Source organism: Chiroxiphia lanceolata, chromosome Z, assembly GCF_009829145.1.
Source record: "Chiroxiphia lanceolata isolate bChiLan1 chromosome Z, bChiLan1.pri, whole genome shotgun sequence".
In the NCBI taxonomy this organism is placed as follows: Eukaryota; Metazoa; Chordata; class Aves; order Passeriformes; family Pipridae; genus Chiroxiphia; species Chiroxiphia lanceolata.
Window position 1 is genome coordinate 44166055 of NC_045671.1, and position 19234 is coordinate 44185288.

The 19234-nt window shown below is 40.3% G+C and overlaps 1 long non-coding RNA gene across 1 annotated transcript; it reads right to left on the reverse strand.

Annotated features, from left to right (window-relative positions):
* Window positions 1-7420: 7420 nt before the first annotated feature.
* Window positions 7421-8590, reverse strand: LOC116780122. Its single transcript, XR_004354337.1, has 3 exons — window positions 8410-8590; window positions 7569-7624; window positions 7421-7463 (listed from the first exon to the last, which is right to left on the reverse strand). It is a non-coding gene; the product is annotated as an uncharacterized LOC116780122 (long non-coding RNA).
* Between the last annotated feature and the right edge of the window lie 10644 nt (window positions 8591-19234).

Here is a 19234-nt window from a genome sequence, read left to right on the forward strand (position 1 = left end):
TGTGGTTGTTATGTGGCTTGTGTGGAGCTACAGCAGTAGCAACAAGGACTATTTTTAGCCTAAAGTAGGCCAGGCAGTTCCAGAAGATGTATTAATAGGAGAATTTGAGAACAAAACAAGCAAACAAAAGAGAAAACAAATTAAGAAGTGTAAACAAGAGTGATCTTTTACCAGAAGCACTTGCTAAATAGTAAACATGTAGAAACTGCATCTTCTGTCTCAGGGGACATGACCCCACCCCACAGAAAACAGGTGAATGCAGTTTCTCAGCAGCATGTGTTGCCTCTAGAACAATCAAATTATCTTGTTTTAGGGACATGCATCTCTGATTTTTAGAAATGCCCAGTTCCTCAGATTGCAATATACATTAATTTCCCAAGAAAACCATACCTACCTCTGCCACGGTCCGCGGGGGTAAGGGGGATGGGACCTGGCACTGCAAAAAGAGTTCTTAGCACAGTTGGAGGGTGTGCAGCAATGCCGGTTTATTCAGGGGGTACAAGGGTTTAAATAAACGAGGTTTGAGGGGCAGATTCCAAACAGGGGAGGCGCAAGAGATTGACAGCTCAGGGAGAAATGTGATAGGGGGACAGGGGAAAGGTGGGTGGAACTCCTGGTCTCTCAGGGAACTGGCCAATGGTAGCTCTCCCTGCACTGTGGTAACTACAGCCAATCAGTGGCAGAGGAGCGGGAAAGCAGGGGAGAACAGGGACAAACAACTTTCGAAGGGAAAGTCTGAGGGAGAAATGGGGACAATATGGAGGTACAGCAGGATTCATAAAATTTAACAATAAACTGGGGTGCATAAGAATTCATAAGTACACAACAATAAACTGGGGAAAAGCTGTCAGTCTGCTGGGTGGATTGTCCAGTCAGTAACAAGTCCATTTAGATTCCATTAATGCTTCTCCAGGCAACATATCTCTCCCATTCTGTCTTTTCATCCATCACATACCTCAGTAGTTTAAACAGATTTTAATCTCCTCAGAGATCCTTACACATTTGTGTTTTGAATCATAGTGTACCTGGTATCCAGAGTGTGTTGAAACCGGTTGTCCAACTTGCTGAAAGAATTCACACCCATGTTTGTGAAATCCTGTGGGCAACGTGAGGCTCTCTACAGTAGACAGAAAAAAAGAGGCAAAGATGTGTACTATAGGAGAAGGATTTATATTTTGCTGCTAAAAGCAACAAATCTTAGTTTTCAATCAATGATAATTCAGTGGGGGCACAGATATCTGTCAGCTCCTTTATCTAGTGTTGGAGTTTGAAGACTGGATTGCAACAATTCAGAAGTCTGTAATTCTTCATGGAAGAATGAGTGCAGCAACATTCATGACAAATGTTTATTTCCCACACGGACTCACACTGCTAGTTTTTAATGCCTTTTTTTTTTTTTTTTTTTAGCTCCTGGTAGTAGTTTATCTTCTTTCCATCGGAAGTTCCAATAAAACATCTCACATTCTGACTCTTCTTAAGGAGTAATTTCATTGAAGCCAATTGCAGGACATGTTCAATACTCTTTGCTTGCCTGAGTGTTTGGGTGGATCCAATCCAGAAATCCAGGACAATCTCTGTCACCATAATCATATGTTACTCCATCAAGTATTGTAGTAGGATGCTTATAGTGACAACATAAGTGTTTGCTAGATTTAGCATGTGTTTGCTTGCTGCTAATTTTGTGAGGCAATTTCTTCAAAAAGTAGAAAGAATCAGCATTTTTTGCTTTATTTCTCTAACTGACAAATGCCTCTCTGATCTCCCCATCTGACTTTTTTGCCACAGCAGTATGAATATACATGAAGTTTCAGATAAAGTCACATCAGAGTTTAGTGCATAAGAATTCAACCTAAGGCCTCACTAGTATCATATGTTCATACATTCACCCTGATGCTCTTTCCAGTGTGCAAAAGTATAGACTTTCTGCAAAGCTTTTTGAATACAGATCGACTTCTAAGTGTTTCACTGTCCAGAATAATCACATCTAACTCATGCCCACACCTCCTTATGCACAGAACAAGAAGACGACAACATACATACATACGTCCATACAGCTGCAGCTGTAGGATTTGTGTACAAGGCATAGAGGTGCAAAGTTTGCAACCAATATAACAAAAAATGACTTTAGGACTAATTTGGGGATTTTTTTAGCTGAGTACATTCTATCTGAGAACAGTGCACTTACTTAACCATCTTTGCTAAGTGCTTGTCAGGCAGCAATGATGGGTTACCAAGAGTAGTCCTGCCTAAACCAGTTTAGGATACAGCTCTGCAAAGCACCAAAAGCTAAGCGTGTGACCATGATGGCAGGTCAGGTGTCACTCTGGAGAACTGAAGCTGACTGCTACAGAGCTCCCAGTGAATTCATGCTTGGCAGATTCCTATTCACTATGATTTATTTTCTCCTGGTCTTGAAATGACATTACACTCCCCTCATTGCTAGCCAGAGACTTAACCATACCACTGTTTTGATGTCAGATGTTTCTGGTTGAAAATTCAGCACACTTTTTTTTAAGTATCTCAGTTGTAGTCTCAATAGCAGGGCACATTGCTGTGGGATAGAATCACACAAGTTTAGGTTGGAAGAGACTGTAAAGACCATCTTGTTTCAACCCTGCTGCCATGGACAGGAACACCTTTTACTAGACCAGGTTGCTCAACTGTAGCACTAAAGTCTTTTAAAATCTACATTTAGAGGCTTTCCTTAGATAACACATTGAAAGCTCAGTTTCTCTAAGATCTGGGAGAGGCTTTGGTAGGCTACCATCACATCCAAGAAATTCCCAAGGGATTAGGGAGGAAGCAGCATCCCTGACCTCATATGAAACTCCACACCAGGCACTGGCTAGACTGCAGAGATGCCATAAGAGGTGGTGAATGTCCCATGGACATGGTTCTGAGCAAACTGATCTAGTGGAGGGTGTCCCTGCGCATTATAGGGGGTTTGGAACTAGATGACCTTTAAAGGCACCTTCCAACCCAAACCATTCTGTGATTCTGTGATTCTCTGATTCTCTAAACCTGACTTCACAGCAACCAGTGCTAGAGGCTTCCCATTTCAGCTGTGTGAGCCAAATCCACCCGCATCAAGCAACAGCTCAAGCAAGCCTCTCATGATTAATTAAGAGCGACCTGTCAAATTTCCAAAGGTCTGAAATAGATCAGGAACACTTTTTGCTGGACTCTGTCAGGCTAACAGGCTCTCAACCATGACAGCCTGTGGTGGGGTTGCTGCACAGATCTGGGGGAAGAGGTAGTAGCAGAGAGGCATCAAGGATTTCCCGTCCTGCAGACAAGGCACTGCATAGCTAATTAGTTGGAGGAAAAGGTACCATCTGTTATGCCAGTGAAGATAACAGTATTCCACTTAAGCTTTAGGTAAGACCAGCTTCGTAAACAACACCGTACCCAAACCTCACATAAAATGGATTCTTTTGGCTGCAGATGATGGGAGCTGCTATTTCTCATTAAACACTCTGTAGGCTAAATGCAAAGACCAGTTTCTTATCTGAAATGAAGGGATTCAAGCTTAATCCACAAGTTAAAGCCCACAAAGAGGAAACAGACCACTTTCTAATATGTTACATTACTGCTACAGGTATGAAAATCCTAGCTGCCGGTGACACAGAAGAAGTCTTCACCGTGGAGAAGGTTGAGGGAATGGGAACAAAGAGGGGTGTGAATACAATGCGTAACACACCCTGCAACACAGGGAATAATCCAAATGATTCCCTGTCTAAGGAGCAAGACACCAGTTTTTTGCTTTTCAACATCAGATTGATGTTCCTTTCTAGCAAAATAAAAAACAAACTACCTCTATATGTTTACATATGTATATACATACAAGGCTGCTGATAGAGTATGATACACCTAAGTTTGGGAAAATGATCTTAGGGGTTTATGATAGCAAATTACACTTGCATAATGAAGTGTACTGGCAGGCAAGCTCAAGTTGAGTGGGTGTAAGCAGGTAGTAACTGCAGTAACTTAGAAAACTGTTCTCTTAGCATATTTGAGGAGTTTATATGTCTCAAATATTGGGGTGGAGGTTTTTTTGTTGTTATTGGTGGTGGGTTTTTTTTAGTTTTCTTAAAATTTCTGATATCTTCCTATTAACAAGAGAGAAGATACCATCTCCGTATGGCTAACAGCAAATTCATAATTACCTGCACAGGAAGAGATGAACAAAACAGATTTTGCACCTAAATGGAGATGTTCTGTATTTTTTCAGATGTGTGCCTAAAATTAGTACTCCACACAAACAGTCCACAGTATCTGACAGCAAGATGTACACTGCAGCCCAGTTTTCTTCAATGTTCTTTACCTGTTGGCTTAAAACCTTAAATCAGGAGACACTCTCTATTTGGACACTGTTTGAAGTCAAATTGTTTGCTAATCAAGTACCTTAAGAATAAGAATTTGAAAGAATAAAACCAACCAAACAAAAAATTACGGGCAGTTTCAGTTTTGGCTGAGATGCAGGTCCAGGAATTAGGTTTGTCCTACATTAAGATGTGCCAATTTAGCTAAATTTGTAACCCTGCTATTTATATATTTTCATACCAACTCATAGTAATATATCTTGCCTCCCTTATTTTGCTGAATTAGATGTTATCTTCTAACCAAGCTATGCAAGATTTTCCCCAGTATATCTTTGTGTGCTTTCAGTTTACATTAGGTGTCTTCATTCTTGTACGAACATGCTGAACTGCACTTTCTCTTCAGGTAACATTCATATTCAATAGGATGCTATTTTAGTACTCAAAGCTAGTCCCTCCCATTCCATCACTTTTCTTGCTTTTGAATGTTGTTTTAAAACATGTATTCTGTTTTTGGAATTGAGGAGAGGGTGAGCAACCCCTGTGCCAAAAGGTAGCCAACTAATTTTGATGTATTAGTGACATTTTAAAACAAAGGACATGAATCTTGTGGCCTGTGCAAGTCAGAGGTTGTACTTCAATGATTTTTTATTTTATTGGATTCGTTCCCACTGCAACTGCACCTTGAGCTTGAAGTCCAGCAATCGAGTAAGTCTTTCTGATCATGAAATCCATCAATGTATCCCTGGACCTCTTCGTCCTAGAGGCAAAACACAAACTTCTCTTCTAAGTACATTTTAGTCTGATCTCTCAGGATGATCATTTGAGTGTGCTTACTAAGATATTTAGACTATGCTACAAGACCTACACTAAAAATCACTGTTAGGGCTGCAGGAAAATGATGGGAGCACAGTCTGGTCTCTGGCCAGAGGTTAAACAAATTGATTAGGACATGGAAAAATGTTGGACATGATGTGGCGGAACTGTTGGACATGCAGATGCCCCGTTCCTGGAAATGGTCAAAGTCGGGTTGGATGGGGCTCTGAGCAACCTGATCTAGTTGAAGATGTCCCTGCTTTTATTGCAGGGTGATCAGACTAAATGGTCTTTAAAGTCTCTTCCAACTTCAACAAATGTGTGATTCCATAAAAAAATATTGATGTGAGTCACTGGCAGGTGCTGCCACAAAGGAGGGGTGGGTAGATCTCACAGACAAGTAGGCTGGAGTTGTGTGAGACGTGGCCAAACTCCACAGGCCTTGAAAAGCTGCCATACCCAGATAACTCTGTCAGGCATATCACATTAGACAAAGATTACCCAGGTAAAAGTATCAGAAATACCAACATTGGTGTCTGTGGGAATAAACTAATTTGAGGTGGGTTTCTGATCTAGGAGGAAACTGAGGTGGAGATAAGAAGGTACAAGGGTGGTGAAATGGAAGGTTAAGAAGCGTGAAAGGGATAAAAAGTCTGCAGATGATGTGAGCGGGGCTGTCTGGGGATAGCTCTCAATCAACCCTGCACTTGAGCATGGCAACTGGAGCAAGAGAGTGAATAAAACCCGTAGCTCCACTATCACCATTGCAGTGGTGCCTCATCTTAGCCTCAGGAGAACTGAGAAGTCCATCTCTGTACCTGGAGGGACCAAATGGAATATCCTTGTAACACCATGCAAATGCCTATTCTGAATCTGGCAGCGTCTGGGGCTGCGCACCCCTGCATAGCCAAATTCCCAATCCCAGTTCTTCTTCCGCACTCAGATGCTGCTCCAGGGAAGGGCCAAGAGATGTACACCTCTGCCATCCCACCATCCTTGCCTCCTAATCCAGTTCCAGTGCGTGTCATTTCATGGTTCCACGTACACGCTGTCAGTCATTTGCAGTAGTGATTTGCTGCAAAAAGTCCTTAAAGGCCTCGGTTTGCACAAGTTTCTTAAGTACCAGGAGCAACTTTGAAAAGCCTGACCTGCTAACATTAGGGTCACCAACACTTGTCAGGTATATTAGTCAGTGTCTGGCACTCTGATTTTTCTCCAGTATAGGAGTAATTTTGAAAGCCCTTTAGGAAGGAAATCTCTTCCCGCCAACTGAAAATTAGTTGTGTTTATATCAGCCAAGGACTTGATCTCCCCATGCTCACTCTACCTCTTTCCTGCACAGGAGCTTCCCTCACTGTGCTCATCTGCTTACTCATGACTCCACTACAGAGCTCAAAGGCGAGTGTGATGCCTCCAAGAACCAAGCTTTACATCAGAACAAATGCCAGGATGAATTTCTTTGTTTCTGTGCGCTCAGCCTAACAAGATCAGCATGCGGAAGCGCAGTGCCTGAAGTTCAAAATTAATCTGAAGTTTGTAGGACAGCTCTCTAGAAAGTAGGTTATTAAGAAGGGATGAAATTATTGAATTTAATTGCACTGTCATCTGTCATTTTTGTTAAGTACAACTGCAGTACTTGTGTAGTAGCTGAGAATTAGATGCAAAAGTCAGAATGGTCACTTTGGTGGGTCAGGAATCTGGGACCTGAACTAATCTAGCTTTTGGGTAATCTTAAATCAAAGAGGTCATGTGGTTTGGTGGGGAAATGTGGCATCACACTCACAAGAGCATTCAGGGTAACTGCTTCCTTTTACAAGTTTTGATATTAACCTGCTCGCTCTTCTGACAAAGCAGATTTTCTGTCAGGCATGAGGAATGGAGCTCCAGAAAGGTTGCTTGTGAAGTCTTGGGATTTAACAACTGGAAATGAAGCTGGAACAATAATGTCTTAGAAGGTACTGTTTGAAAATAACCTCATTCTGTCAGCAAGTGCTCATCACAACAGGACAGCAGGAAAGCCAGCCTCTGTGCTTCCTTCCTGCATCAACAAATTATCTGAGTGATGACTGAACTGGCAACGACTTTCTTTTATTAAAAAAAAAAAAAATACCCACAACTCATCACAAGGAAGGAAAAGGGCTAGAAGAGTAGTTCCTACAGACCATTACAGATTTATTGCCCTCTGCATTGCTATCTGCAGCTGTGATACCTGGATTTGGGAAGGTTGTAATCCCAGTCTTGCCCTGTATCAGTGCGAGCCAGCTCCACAACCTCTCTGGCTCTACAGCCAGTCTTGCTCAGACTTAGGGCCAGGGCCATGGGTATTTCCTGGATAAGCATAGCAATGTATGGGGTCTTCACAGCACAGGGTTCTCAGAGGACTGACCACATCAGTGTCTGAAAATAGTGATGATAACCATAAAAGTGACTCACTGTAAATCTATAGTTTCTCCTTTCTTATCCTTTCAAAGTCAGTCATGCATCTTCGGCTGGAAAAAAAAATCAGTCTGGGGTTTTTGCAGTTTTTAATTTACTGTAGAAGGGAAAGACAACAGAATGCCTTGTGTAATAAGAAGGAAGGCTGCTTTGGTAATCAGAGATAAGAAAGGAGAAAAGTCATTAACTTTTGACTCTGACTTGATCCAGCAGCCCTCATTACATAAAGCATATGCATTTGACTGTCTCCCCTTTCAGGGAAAAACAGGACCAATTCAGTTCATCACCAGGCAGGGATTGCATGCCACTCTGAACAACACCATAATGATGAATCATAGAGTCATAGAATGGTTGGGAAAGGACCTTAGAGATCATCTCAATCCAATCCCCTGCTAGACCAGGTTGCTCAAAGGCCCATCTAACTTGGCCTTAAATGTTTCTAGGTGTAGGGCATCCACAGCTTCTCTGGGAAATCTGTGACAGTGTTTCACCATCCCCATAATAAAGTCCTTCTTATATCTAATCTAAATCTACCTTCTTTTACTTTAAAGCCACTAACCCTTGTTCTACCACTACATAGTCCTGTCCAAAGTCCCTCTTCAGCTCTCTTGTAGCCCCTTCAGGTTCTGGAAGGTGCTCTAAGGTCTGCCTGGAGCCTTGTCTTCTCCAGAACGAACAAACCAAACTGTCTCAACACGTCTCCATAGGAGAGGTGCTCCAGCCCTTTCAGCATCTTTGTGGCCTCCTCTGGACCCACTCCAATAGGTCCATGTCTTTCCATTAATGGAATCTTAAAGAAACAACAATTGACAGCCCAGAGGTATTTATATACTCATACCATTTGTGTAGAGGTGACAAATCATCACCAGTCAAATCAAAGTGTAGTCCGAGTAAGAACTGCAGCTACAGAGCACTTGGGATGGAAGCCAGCAACCACCTACTGCCCTGTGGAGGTGACCAGTGCAGTATAAGTATCAAGAAGAAGGTAAATCATAAAGTCTTGACAGATCAGTTTTCCTATCAACAATAGAAAAAAATATGTATTTTATAAGATACCCAAAGAACAAGAAGAAAGCAGAAAAGACTTGTCTCCTCCGGAAACAGCTTCACGTGCAAGGCCTCTCTAGGCTTTTTGTGGTACATTTGGTCATACTGTGACTTGCAAAGCTGTGCATTTAAGGAGGAGGGTACATCTTGGACTTGATTAGAGAGACTTCCAGGGGTGTTTCTAAAGTGTAAACAGACTTGCCTTATCCACTCCAGTAATTCCATTAATTTAAGAGGGTCATCTACAATGTTTAGAAGGAAAGAGAGGAGCAAACAAAGAGCATTTGGCTCTACTGAAATTTGGTTCCTCAGTTAAAAAAATGCTTCCTCTATGAAAAATACAACAATTCTGTACTATCCCTGCCACCTACACAGCTTTCATCCCCACCTTGTGCCCTGCTAGGGTTAATACAAGATACAGCAACATGAAGTAGCACAGAGTAGGATTTTTTTTCAGGTGCAAATGTTTTTCCTTTGAATTGGCTTCATGAAATCTAGAATGCCTAGAAGAATTTAGAAATACTAGAAAAAATGTTCGGTTTATGCAATAATTATATACATGTGATTCCTTTTTCTGTTCTCAAAGAGATCACATTCAGTTCTCCAAGCATCATCATGGTACTTATATTTCACAAGTAGACACAGTCTTGTTGTGTTCTTGAAGAGGCAGATGCAAACAGCTAGGTCCAAAGGAACTATCTGCCTGTACCTGGGCAGATGTGTCACAAGGGTGTGTAGAATCTCCTGTAATATCTCAGAGGTCCTACAGAAAGAGGGTCCTACAGACCTGTCACAAGTAGTGGTGATTCATCCTCAACTATCAGAAATTTAACACCCCCCACTCAACAGTCTGAGCAGAGCAGGTGCTTCCAAACATTGATTCTTACAACAGCTTCAGGATACACACCAAAATCTGACACTGACCACTTTATAACACCTCAAGGTTTTAAAAGAAAGTGTCATTGCAATCAGATTTGTCTGTGGAACTTCCAGAGGCCCTGCCATTAACAGATATCTCAGACAATAGGAATCAGAGATCATTAATCAGAACCATAATCATTAGAGGACTCCAGATGCTCAGATCAAAGGATGAACAAAACCCCTACAGCTACTAGATAGATAATCACTTATCCAGAAATTGTTCTCTGACACCAGAAAAACAGGGTCCAGTCAAGATGTGAATCTAGATTTTAAGCCTTGAAAAGTCTGAAGGGCTTCAGTAGTTCCTGCCTGGAAGAAGAGAGTCTGGGCCTTGGAAGGGTGGAAAGGAAATAGCAGGTCGTCAAAGAGACAAGGGGACTGGTGTTTCTGGACAATATCAATGGAAACAAAGAGTTAAGTGGTTCCTTTTGGCCCTAAAATGGAATGGATAGGAAATGCCAATTTAAAAAAAAAGAACACAACAAAACAAACAAAAAAAAACCCCAACCAAACAAACAAAGCAGAACCAAAACTAGCAGTTAATATACACAGTGTCCTCAGAGTAGTGTCTCCTCAGATCCTCAGACACATAGAGCCTCAATCCACATAGTTCCTCCAGGGTAAAGGGACCAATTTGCAAGTTATGAATATGAAGAATTTGGATACTGGAGTTGTTGCATACAATCCTAATACAAGCAGTGATTGGATTTATTCACCCACTTTAGAGAGGTTTTGATTACTGATGAAAGAAGAGTAGAGGAATAGACAGGAAATGTGAGAGAAAATACAAAGGATTAACACTGAAGGGGGCAAGTGGAGTGGAAGCAGATAGCATATACACTCAGATCCAGCCCTTTTGTCCATCCCACACCTTACTGAAGAGCAAAGTTGAGCTTTTACCATGAGTTGGAATTGCCTTGCATTATACAGGCAGTAGGAACATCCTGGGCACTGGGCAGCTCACTGGCAGGCAAAAGTTTTCTCCAGCTGTTCCATGATGTGGCTATAAGGTCTCTTAGGAGCACCAAGTTAGTGACAGACATCTGGCTTACTAAAATGAGGAGAGGATGAGGAAGGCAAAGTGATGGGCAGTAACACACCACCTTAGCTGCTTCAGGACTGATGTCACATATTCTCTCCTCCTGCCACTGAGATGCATCCTCAGCACTGTCTTGACAGCACTGATTAATTCTGGAGGACAAGATGAGCCATAGCACCAAGACTTCCAACGATTCCTCAATTGCAAACCGGCAACTGTTTATCAAACAAGATATTTTGACCATCCACTTCTTTGTAATCATGGCCCAATGTGATATCCACCACCTTCTGGTGTCAAAAGGGACACAAGGCAGATAGGAAAGAAAGGTTCATAACAGTAGTTTCATGCTAGCAAAAAGAAAATGAGTAGTGCTAGAGTGATTACACTTTAAATTTATTAAGAAAATGAAAATTGTGATCATCCAACTCAGAACTACTAGAGGATGGTAATCAGGATTGCAAGCATATTATTTTATCTCCAGGAATATATTGTCCTTTCTTAGAACCATTTTCACTTGGAAGGAATAGGAAGGCTCTTCCACTGCACTTAATGACTGTCACTGCAGGGTCGTATACTGAGCATGATGAAGCACTTCTGTCTATTATTAGGGCATGAATGCCAGATACATTTCTTGATATAAAATCATACTATTATTCAACAATAAGACTTGTCAGTCTTATGCCATATGTTTCTGCACCTCTTTGGAACATTACAAGGCACCACTGCTTACAGATAGTAACTGCCATGCACTAGCTTTTGAGGGGCAAGTAAAGAATTTAATTTATCTCAGTAGTAGAAAATGAGGCAAAGGCATGAATCTGGACTTGGAGTGCCTCCACGTCTTCTTCTCTACAAACTTTCACTGTTCATGTTTATTGACACTCCCTACAAAATAGAGTTATTTGAAAGATTCAAATTTGTTAAAAATGAAAGGAATTGAATTTTCCTTCACAAAATTAGATGTTAAAGGATTAAAATTTCAGTGGTTTCAAGAGGAAAAACTGCTACTCAGATTGGTGAGATAAATGGTTTTTCTGCCTACCAGTGGACTGTCTTAGTTAACACCCATCTAACCAAAAGTGGAATCTAAATCACAGCAAATGTTTTCTTTTCTTCGTGGTCTGCTAAACTAGGACTATCCAAAAAGTCAGGGGATTGTAATTCTTTGGTGTATTTTTAAGTCTAGGTACCTCAAATACTATTTGAAATTGGTGGAAAAGATGCTCTGGAGTAAATCGAACTCTTAATATATCATTTATTTGCACTGTGCATGTGAGCTGAATGATAAAAGCAGATACAGACTGTAAGGTACATTGTTAAAGACTGAAAAAGAATACCATAGCATTATTTTGTAATCAGTGAAGTCATCTTTCTGGTTTTTATTGGTTTGGCATTTATTTACTTGCTTGAACTGTGACATAAATGGTAAATTAATAAGATTGCTTTTTCTGCAATGTATACTTGGTTTGTTACCAAGTTACTAGAGGTATCAGTATTATTACCTTCCTACAAGTATGGGGGGAAAAGCCCTGAATATGAAGAGATGCAGGAACTACTCAATGTCATCCCATGCACATAGCAGACACATTCACCTGCTCAGGCAACTCTCAGAGCTACCAGAACATAAAAAACACTAATGAACATTTAATTTGCCATCGTTGAAATACACAGATTCAAGAATGAGGATTTATCTTTAATAATTTATTTCTATTGAAAGATCTGGAGTTGAAGGCACTCAGAAAGTAGTTATTAAGCTATTTTGGTGAAGTGATTTGGGGATTCAAAGAATGCTGAACATAGTGTGCAAAACAGGACCCACCTGTCAAAGGGAAATCAAGTGTCAAGAGGAGTTCAAACAAAGCCCACATCTTAATTCTTATTACTCATGAATATGAAAATACATTTGTGTAGGCAACAAAGGTTTTGCCATAAACATATGCTCAAATGGCACTCACAGAGGACTGTTTTCTACCTCATCTTTTCTTCCTTCCCCTACACCCCTGACTGGGATTCAACCTAAATGGGTCATGAAGTGACTACCTTTGATGTGAATGGTAAACATTTCATCTCCTACTGTACAAAGTCTGCCAGTTAATATTTATAGGGATTGAGGAATATTAAATTATTTGAGAAGGAGCATATATATATTTCTGCAAATACAAGAGAGGAATGGAGGGGAAGAGATTGTCAAAGTTTACAAAGACATCAGATTGTGAAGAGTCTTGTGAAAACATCAGATGGTGAAGGAGCTAGTTATTTACAAACGGATCTCAGTTGTTTTAATGAACACATTTCATGAAAGTTTAATATTGTCTTATGTTGCGCATCTTAAATTCCAAGCTCCTGAAAGAAGGTAATTTCATGTGAATCTCTGCTTTCCTTGTTCATTCAACAAAAACATTAGCTTAACAGCTACAAGGGGAAGTAGAGAGCTTTCAGGTGGAGAGCTGTAAAACCTTTGATTTATGCAAGCTTCTTGATTTTAGAAGATTTTGTTTTATCTTTGGATGTGCTGGCACTGGGCTTCAGTTGGAACCCTGACTGACAGGGAGAAATCATAAAGCTTGTCAGAGTTCTGGGATTTTTTTTTTCTCAAAAAAATGAATGAATGTAGATTGCATACAGAACGTGTAATTGTTCAGGTGCCTTAGTCTGGCAGAGAGCAGAGGTCAGGCAACAGCAGCTCCACTTTCACTGAAGGAGGAAAGCTCTAAGCCCTGTGTTCTTCATCTCACCCTCAGCCTTTTCAACTTCACAGCCCTATGGATATCCCCACGTTCCTTACATTTCCCATCTACTGTATATTGGGGGTTTTGGTATTGCTCTTCACCTTTCTGTTTTACCACGCTGCTCATATACGTGTTGTTTCTCTCCGCTCTCTGCTATTAGAAGAGGAGATGTTATTCCACCTAAAACTCCACTTGCCACACCTTACTACGTAATGCCCCATCACACCCTAGTTGGAGTAATTTGTGCCTCAGCATCTTGGAAGATCTTCATACGTTTTCCCCTGCCAAATTACTGTTTTCCTTTTCTCATCAACTTTGGTCTCAGCGCTCCTCAGTTGTGCAGATAGAGATGGGGAAGAGTTGCATAATTAAACACAAACATGACAGCATATACATTTGTCAGTTGGTGAGGTGTGCCATGGACACATACCTGAGCTCACAGGCTGTTCCCAGCAGCAGCTGCTGAGTACAAGCCATAGCTTATTAGTGCTACAGACTGCTTTGAAAGATATTGGTAAACAATGAAATGATAGTAAAAGCAATTTGAGGTGTGGGAAGGTAAAAGGTATGCAATTATATGTTTAGTTCAATTCTCTGCTTTTCTATCAGCTTCAGGTGCCTTCACCTAAATGTTTTGTGGCTCTAGGCCAGTGTGCCTATAACCTATCTGCCCTCAGACAACCAGGTTCATAAATTGGAAGGTGGAAGACAAGCTCAAGAAACAGGTAACTTTTGACTTTGGCCAGCACCAAGCTGTCACCTTTGCTGCCCTGAGCAGCACTGGCTGCAAAACTGAGCAAGAGTTGACCTAATTTCTGCAGAAAAGGACACATATAAATGGACTTTACTGACCTCTTACAGAGCATGGCCTGTCCCACACCATGTTGGCCATCTCAGACTCACAGGGGCTCTTGAAGAATGTGCAGGTGACTTAAAAATCACAGTAGTTTTTAGGCTTGGAGCAGATCTTTAGCGTCCCATGGGGAAATTACTGCTTTAAAGAGACCAGATCTTGGCCACCTCATGATCAGTTCCTCAGGGATGATGTGCAGGACATGAGAGCCCATGACCACTTCCTGGGCCTGGACCCCAGCTGCACTTCATCAGATGGACATTCAAGCCCTTCCCTATATTTGAATTCCTGTGTAAGGAAGGGAATCTAAACAGGTGTGCAGGAGCTTTAATGGACTCCAGGAGAGCCTATACCATTGCTGATGCTTTATCAGCAGTACAGCTTCTCTGAGACCATCCAAAAGGTCAAGATTTATTTTGCCCAAGCCATTTTCCCAGCTAATTCAGAAATATCACTACACAGTGGTGTTCAAGGTAAAAAAAAGAGAAACTTAACTAATGTTGAGGAGCCTTATGTTAGAATGGAAATGCTTTATGGCACTGTAACTCCAAATTTACAGAATAAGAAGGATATGCAGAGGAGAAGCTGAGAAATAAATGAAGAAACTCTGGCTGTGAAACCTTTCCCGGCTGCCTACATACCTAATAAGGGTCCGATCTAAGAGAGAAACATTTATTTTCTTCATGAGAACTACTAGGTAAATGTAAATGACAATGTTAGGTGTTGAAAGGCACTCTCCAGATCAGCCCAAAATCTTCCCTTTGAACATTCAGCATCATTTCTCCAAGGAAAATAAATTCACCATATCAAACCCCATTCATCAGCCCACTCAGTGGAAATCTGCTTTTTTAACCATACCCCGCTCCACCCTTTTTTTTATCAAACATGTCTCCCCAAAAGAGCCTCCTCATGACTCCCTCTCCTCTCTGGAGGGCTCCCAGGAGGACTGGGTGATCTTCCCCCAGTTATTTAGTTGTTCACCCCATCTGGGAGAAAAGCAATTCCCTGACTGGGCCAAACCCAGTAGATCTTCTTGGGCCAGTTTGATGGCTCTTGTCAGCAAACACTGCTTGACTTCCCTGCTGTAAGGTAATTTCTGCTCAAAAAGGGGAACAGCACAAGCTTCAAAGAACTGACATGAGGCTAAAAGGCATGATCCCCAAGCAGTAGTATAAAAAATAGAAAGTCTCATTAGTACGTCTGATCAGTAAGGGTAATATTTTTCAATTGAAAGTCAAGCAAGAAATAGTGCATGTGTTGTTTTTATGTAGTCTTCTTCCAGACATAGGTAGAAAATAATTTTTGTTGTCTTTTTCATACATGTCATCTCCCTTTCAGCAGCACTGCATTTCTGTTGTCAATTGGATGTTTCTGATTTGTTGAATGGATATTGTTTTATACATTTGCCTTTTTCTGTTTTCATAATTAATTTGTTGCCACAGGCTAGACTAAATAGGGACAGGTTTTGAATGTCAAAGCACTCAGCTTTGACCCAGCAAGTTGCCTGTAAATATGTACCATATGAATTCCTGAGTAGTCCCTCTGAATTAGAGGTAACACGGCAAGAGCGGAACAAAAATTTCATGCTCTTATTGATACTTAAGGATATGCTTCTTCCAGTTGATTAGTCTACTTTGGGAACAAGAGGATGACGTGAATATGAATATTTCTGTCCTCCTATATAGATTACTGCTAAGATTTTTAGAAGTGATGGGAGATTTTGTTTGCAGTGCATGAAGCAGTGAAAAGGCATGGGTTTCTTTTTCTTTTGATTTCAGGGTAAAACACCAGCCTCGGGACTACCATGTCCTTTGAAATCAAAAGATTGACATCAAAAATGACTTCTGAAAAAGGTGATCTGCTAACAGTGCCAAAGCTGTAATCTCAAGTTGTTTATACCAACATTTTTTGTTTTGCTCTGCAGTTCACATTCATAAAGTCCATTTTTATTGATTCTGCGCATTTTTCAGTCAACAAATGGGCTCATTCTACAATTCCATACCATACCAGCAGCTCCCTCATAAATGTATTTATAAAGTACTTTTATATGCAAATATTTATTTCTGCAGACAAAAACAAGAAAATACCACAGAACTTTATCAGCTGCAAAGGTGGTTAGAAGAGTTGTTCCCAGGACAGAAGATGCCAAGACTGAGAGCAAGGCAAGAGACATGGTTAGGTAGCAGGCTTGGCATTGCTGGATTAGTGGATGGACTCGATGATCTTAAAGGTACTTTCCAACCTAAATGATTCTACAGATTTATCCTGACTGGAAAACTTCACTGGACATTTTCCGCCCCATCAACACTGACCTTGCTTTGCTCTTGTTGATTTCTCATTATCACTATGCCAATGACGAGCAGCTGGATAGATTCAGCAGTTAATTTTTTAATCCCTATGTTAAGAGAAGGGAGAAAAATATGTGTCTTTCGAGTTTTTTTCTCTTGGTAGTTGTGCAATATGCTCCAAGAGCAAGAAGAAAGTGGGGAGTCATAAACATAACAGAAGGGATATGGAAGAGTGAACTTAGGGGAGGAGAGAAGGGTGTGATTGCAGGAATCACCTAAGTAGGAATACAGCTATGAAGGTTTGTATATACAAGAAAATGCAGCTTTAAGTGTGGCTGAAGCAGAAGGAAAGAAACCTTTTATATAAAAGGTGTGCAGGGTTCATCAGAGTCCCACAGTTAAAGCCTTGTATGTTTGTGGCAAAGGATGCTAGAGTCCATTGATAGAGCTACCAGTAGCAGTTGTGCATAATTGTGTTAAAAGTTCCAGTCATTGTAGGGGAGAAATTGCAAAGAGAAGAATTAATGGTCCTCCATTAATTCAAATCAACATCTTCCAATGTTTATGGTACTCTTGTCTCAAAAGTGGCAAAAGCTCCAGTAATAGACATAGAAATCAATGTATACTGACCTGAGGAAGTGTTGCACAAGTCCTTTTGCAGAGGGGTTAAATTGCAACTCTGCCCGGTATTTGCTGATTTCTGCACTGAGCATAACAATAAGTTATAACAAACAAAACATCTGAATAGATTGTAAATTCAATTTACAAGTACTATTGCTTTCTCGATCTCAGAACCCATCATAAAGCAGAAGGACCTGTGCTGATTTATAGCAACTAAAGTTTTGATCTAGGAATTCAGCCCTACTGGCACCTTTCTATTGATCACACTTGAAAGAGAGGCCCAGAAATTGAAGAGAATTGAAGACAATTATTATAAGTTGTTTGAAGCAGATATTTTCACTTTTTCAAATCTAACATTGTAAGGCCCTATTTTCTGCTAATGCGGCTGTAACTGGTGTTTAAGTTTTATATGCTTCCCTTTGGTTTTAGACTAAAGCATACTCAAATTTTAATAATTTTTCTTGATTTGCTTCTTTTTTTATGCTCTGAACATGGGCAAGATAGCTCAAAACACTTAAAATTTGTATCATTTTTCACTTCCTAATATATCTGTCTATGACTGCACATTTCTAATTTTATCAAACTGCAGAAATACCACTAGCTTATGACTTTTTGCATGCTTTTTCTAACCCTTGCCATTTTTTGTGAAGAAGTATTCACAGATCAATGATCAGTTAGATATCCTGGATAACTAATTTATTAACCCACATGCACTTGGTTTCTCCCTCAGTTTGTTAGGAATAGCTATTTTTGGAAATGAGGCAGAGAAGATGTTTAGTAATTTCTGGTGTCCTTATTTTAGTAGATACAGTTATGTGGCGTCTTTGTTACTACAGTGGAAAAGAGATAATGAATTAAGATTTGGGTGTTTGAGAGTTATTATTTGAATGGTGCCAAAATAAAAGGTTCATTTGGTTTCATTCTCGAAACTCTAATAAAAAATAAAATCTGTCAGCTGGTCAATTACTGACTCTTTTAGTCTGCATTGCATAAGCCAGTTTTTTTCTTGTGTAGCAGCCTGGCAGTGTGTCTGTGGAAGCAGCATGTCTGTGTTGCTCAAGGACATGCCCGGAGGTGACTGAGCAGGTCCTGATTTACCTGTGAAGAGTTACTTTTGGATGGGAAGAGTTTATCCTCATTCTGCTGAAGTCAATGAATGCTGAATCCTTGATGTAGAAGTTCAGATAGTAGCAGAAATGCCTGACAAGTGAGTTGCAGTACGTCAAAAGACACCTGAACTCACACTACATATATTTTTGATGAGAAAATAACTATTTTGCTAGAACTGTGATTTCAGCACTGTGTCGATTTTATCCACACACCTTTTTTCTCCATTTTGTTTTGTGATCCTTAATCTGTTCTGCTTACCTGTTATTTTCTGTTTGATATGCAGATTATCAACTATTTTGAAAGGAAAATGACCATGATATCTGTTTGATCATCATTCAGCATAACTGAGACCCAGTTTGAGCTGGGAATCCTGCATGCATCTAGACAAATACTTGACCTTGAAGCCAGATATGAAAAGGACATTATTAATTCTGCCAGGGATGATATGTACATTTTCAATTAATTAATGTACAGTTCTGGCTTCCCTCAAGAGAATTTAAGGAAGGAGAGAGGTAAAGTGTTCAAGAAATTCATCACACTTGAATTTTCCTGTGATGAGCTGGAGTGCCTCATAATATCTCAGTGCTAAGATCAAAGCTCCACTGCAGTCTTAATGCCTGCGCTTCATTACTAAACACTAGGTCAACTCTAAACTTGTGGAAAGAGGGACAGCAAAAGTGCTAATCTGTATGACTTTGGGGCATTTCCTTAACTGAAATGGCACACAGAAATACTCGTGGAGAAAAGATGTAATGTTTTCACTTGTGACTCTTCATTTGCCCTGTGTGTTGAACAGTGGTTGGAGAAATGTTACTAAATCCCTTTGTTTATACTGCTAATGTGATGATTTTATTATTTTTTAATTTCAGAGGGTAAATGCATAGCACAAAAACATCACTCTTTTCTGGGCAATACATATAGTGTGGCTGACATGGGTGCTTGAAAGCTTCTGAATGGCAATCAATGATGCTAAAACCAAGAGCTATTTTCTATTATTTACTATTAATTGCATGTTCTCTAACTGTACATAGTGCATTTTCCTGTGCTATAGTTTA